Below are 4,949 nucleotides of genomic sequence, written 5' to 3' on the forward strand. Positions count from 1 at the left end.
GCACTCACACAAAAAAATTAAATAAAACTTACGTACAAAAAACCCTGAGCCCAGAAAGTTTTACCAGTAAGTTCTCCCAAACGTTTCTTAACAATTAAGAAATGATATCAATCTTTTAAAACATTTCCAAAAATAGAAAAAGATGGAACACCTCTTAACTTCTACGAGGCCTGCATCACCTTGATGCCAAAACCTTATAAGGACACTACGGCATAGGAAAACCTCAGGCCAATCTCTTTCGTGAAGATAGACATAATATCCTAAAAAGAAATATATCAGCAAACTGATTGCAGCGATTTTAAAAAAGAATAAACATCAAGACCAAATTGAGTTTATCCCAGGAAAGCAAGTTTGAGTTTATATTTGAAAATCAATTAATGTAATTCATCACATTAACAGAATAAAGGAGAAACCCCATACTATTCTCAGTAGATGCAGAAAAGGCATTTGATAAATTCAACACTCATTCGTGTTGAATCAAAACTCTTGGCAAACGAGGAACAAAAGGGAATTGTTTTAAGTTGATAAAGTGTTTTTGTTAAGAACCTAGAGCAAAATTATACTTAATAGAGAAATATTAAGTATAACACAAGCAAGTCTGCCATCAACTTCTCCATTCAGAGTTTTACTTGAGATAGGTGAATTTAGCAAAATAATTAGATACAAGGTCATATACAAATATCAGATATAATGTTCCCAGCACAAAGAAGTGACAAATGTTTGAGGTGATGGATATGCTAAACACCCTGATATGATCATTGTACACAGTATACATGTACCTAAATATCATATTGTACCCCATAAATATATACAATTATCATGGGTCAATTAAAAAGATAAATTAAAAAGAAAAAAATTTCAGAGACAGAAATTAGACTAGTAGATTAGAGGTTACCAGAAATGGGGATGGAGGGGGGAAGAAATAATGAAAGGTTATTGCTTAATGGGTACAGAGTTTATGTTTAGGATGACAAAAATGTTTTTGAAATAGAGGTAGTAGTTACAAAGTATTGTGGATGTAATTAATTCCATATAATTGTATGTTTAAAAATGCTTAAAATGGGAATTCTTATGTTATATATTTTTTATCACAATGAAAAAGAAAAAAAAAAAATCACTGAACTAAAAACAAACAAAAGCCAAATATCAAATATAATCCATATACCAGCACCAAAGAATTAGGAGATGAAATTTAAAAGACACAATTTATGATAGCATGAAAAAAATCAAATACCTAGGAATAAATACAATAAAAGATATGTAAGGCCTCTACATTAATAACTGCACATTATTGAGAGAAATTAAAGAAGAATTTACCATGTTAATGGATTGGAAGACTAAATATTGTAATATATTTATTCTCCCCAAATCTATCTTTAGATTCAATGAAGCCCCAATTAAAAAAAAAATAGCATTTTTTGGGTGGAAACTATAAACTGATTTCAAAATTTTTATACAAGGGGCTATGAATAACCAAGACAATCTTGAAGAACAAAGTTGGAAAACATGTACTACCAAATATCATGACTTATTTAAAAAGTACAATGATTAAGGTACTGTGGCATTGCTGCAAGGATAGATAAATTGTATCCATCAGGGTCTAGTCGAGGGACAGAAACTACATTAGTGTCTACGTTGGCATGAGCATGGGCCTGAGTATCTTGGTCTCTAGGTTTTACGTTTGGTCTCTCCCTGAATATCAGGAGCCTGTGTGGGCAGGGAGTAAGTCACCACTGTGTCCCCAACATCACCAACCCAGGGCCCACCTTGGAGCACCTGCCCAGGGCACCAGGAAATTCTTGCTGAATGAATATCTATGCAAGCCAGTGAAGAGATCCCTTTCTGCACAGACTGACCATGAAGGCTGGGAGAAAGAGCCGGATTTTCTGATGGAAAGTAAACTGTTAGCCCATATAGGCATCAGAAACAAAGCCTGGGTGAGGGCCACAGGCAGGGCTACTTCCCTGGCCTTGTCACCTGTAGATGGAGGCCTAGGGACAGGTAAGCCACGTGTTGTTGGTCAACTTGCCCAGCTGGTAATTGTCAAAGATGAAGTACGGCTGGTTGATTTCCTTATCAGTGTCACAGGGTACAAGGCAGGCTTCCACCCGCATCTCAGGCCGCATGCGGCTGTATCGAACCTTCTCCTCTCTCAAACAGAGCCAGCAGGGCATGGGTTTTTCCAGGGGCTCCTCAACATAGCACTACCCTGCGCGTTTGCGCTCGACCAGCTCTCTGCAGCGGTTACACTCCTGCCACAGCTCCCAGTGAGTAAAGATGAGGACCTTGCCACGCATACTCAGGGTCTCATTCTACAGGGGCTTTTGGCCCAGGTCTTTGTGTGTAATATGCAGGGAGGTTACATCCTGGAAATCAATTTCATATTCCATCACAAGGGCATTGTTGTTGTCCTGGCAGCTATAGAGACCTGTCTGGAAGGGCTGAGTGTTGATCAATTGGAGGCTGCCCCCAGGCAGTTTCTTTATGTTAGGGCTTGAGTTGAGCAGAAAGGGATCCTCTCCAAGAAGTACCAGAATGTCTTGGGATGGTCACAATGTAGGACAACATCATTGCCTGAGAGTAAGGCCCACTGGCAGAGACTATTGTAGGTACAGCTGATTAACACCTGGGCCCACAAAGTGGGGAAAGAAAGGCTAACCAGCTACAGGGTGGCCAGCATAGTGGAACGAGACTACAGAAGGAGGCTGAGAACTACCCTGGCCATTGTGAAGTCACCCACAGAACTCAGGGATCAGCCCTGAGCCGTGGAATGAACCTCAATTCACTGTGCTTTCAGGAGTCCAATTCAGCTTATGTCATCAAATGTCTTGTCAGTTGTAGGGTCAAAAACTCAAATGTCCACAGGAACTGGGCAGGAAACAAAATGAGTGAATATAAATCAGAACAAGTGAACTAAAAAGGCAAATTATTTGCCCTCCACATACCCAATATGCAGTGATGGAATGGGACCAAATGGCTTTATGCCCATCAGAAAGGGGAAGAAAGGAAGACAAACAGAAATTACTGGTCTATACATTTCTAAATCCAATGAGAAGACATTACAAGGGCCTCTTATCTTGTAGATGAGGAAGATTTCTTAATTAGCACCATATCAGCTCCTTGATGGTAGTGTGGGGGCTTCCCAAGCCATTGTTCTCTATGGCTCATGTCTCCATGCTCTTGGGAGATATCTCCTTTCCTATTAACCTCCTTGGCTACATCTGAAGTGGCACTGGAAGATGTGCCCTCCTTGAGACATCAGCAATTTTCTCATCTTGCTTTTGGCTCCCCAAAATTTTGGTTTCAAATGTTTCCTTGTTTCCAATGTGTCTAAACCAATATTTTTGTTTTTATTACATCAGCACCCCGCTGCTGATACTAATTCTGGTATCAACTTAAACAGGCTATTTTCTACAATGATAAACTTTCCCTAGATGTCAATGACTTAAACAACAAAGGTTTACTTCTCACTCATGCTCCATGTTCATTGTATATTAGCATTAAAATCACTCAGATCCAGGGTGATGAAGAAACTGCCATCTCAAACATTTCCAGTTTCTGAAGAGGAGGAAGAAAGAGAACTCTGTAGGAGTTCAAGTTTACACAAAATGCTCTGCCCGTAAGTGACACGTCACCTGTTCACAAACCATTGGCCAGAAACAGCCACATGGCACTACCAATCCACCAACCCAACAAAAGAAATGGAATTCTATTATGTCTCAGAAACTTTTGGCAAATGGCAGTAATAATTACTACAGCTAATGTTTATTACAAGGAATTTTTCCTCTTGTATGTCCCTTTATATCATAAAATTAAAACCCTTTCTCACCCACTCTTGCTGACGCCATGAAAAAAAAAAAGGAAGTGGAATAATTACATGGCCATGTAAACAAAACAAATAAGACAAAAAAGAAAAAAATTTTTCAAAAATTCTCCTATCAGATCTCCCCTAAAGTTCTATTGGCCAGGATTTGGGTCCCATACCCAGATCTAAAACAATCTCTGAAAATAAATGAAATTTCAGGGCCGGCCCAGTGGCGCACTGGAGAGTGTGCCGCGCCGAGGGTTCGGATCCCATGTGGAGACCGGTTCCCGCTCACTGGCTGAGCGCGGTGTGGGTGCAACACTGAGGGTTGCGATCCCGTTGCCGGTCCCCGGTACGGGTGCGACACCGAGGGTTGCGATCCCGTTACTGGTCTGTAAAAAAGACAAAAAGGAAAAAAAAAATGAAATTTCAACAATTGGCTTAAACCAGTCAGAATGTGTTCCTTAGTCCTGGGGGAAGGCAACCTTTTCTTACCTCAGAAACCACTGAGGACCCAAACAAAATCAGGAATTTGCATGTAGGAGAGATGTAGAACAGAATACTTATTTGTTGTACCCAATCATGTCTTCCACAGCATCCACTGATGGGAAATATAAGTTGTACCAGGATTATGCTTGGCACTCTGTGAACTACGTGACCTGAAGCAAGTTCTTCTGTGAAATTGGGACAGTAGAAATCTCCATCACAAACTAGGGTTGTTGTAAAGCTTTCAAGAAATTATTCAGGTCAAACTTTGCCCAGCCTGGGTGTGGGACAAGACAGTGGTTAGGATAGTGGGAATGTGGTCTGGTGGTTTCAATCTCAGGCTTTACCTCCCTGTGCCTGGCACATTCACTTACTCCATAAATAATTATTATTTACCCATCTTGCACCAGACATGAAGGATTCAGGCTAAGTTCCTGACCTCTTGGAGCTTACATTCTAGGGGGGGGGTATATTAGTCAGTATAGGTTAGGTTATGTTGTGTAACAAAAGAAGTCTGGAATTTTAGTGGCTCAATGCATTTTTTTTTTTCGTGTTACATATCCAATGTTGGTTGGTAGAGAACTTTACTCCACAAAGTCCCTTCAGATACCATGGCTGATGGAGCCTGCACCATCTGCAACATCATTAGTTGCTGTGG

At 40.3% G+C, this 4,949-nt stretch overlaps 1 pseudogene; it reads right to left on the reverse strand.

Annotated features, from left to right (window-relative positions):
- Nucleotides 1-1,973: 1,973 nt before the first annotated feature.
- Nucleotides 1,974-2,680, reverse strand: LOC103582231 (annotated as a pseudogene).
- Nucleotides 2,681-4,949: the final 2,269 nt, after the last annotated feature.

This window comes from Galeopterus variegatus, unplaced genomic scaffold, assembly GCF_000696425.1.
Source record: "Galeopterus variegatus unplaced genomic scaffold, G_variegatus-3.0.2 Scaffold15312, whole genome shotgun sequence".
Classification (NCBI taxonomy): Eukaryota; Metazoa; Chordata; class Mammalia; order Dermoptera; family Cynocephalidae; genus Galeopterus; species Galeopterus variegatus.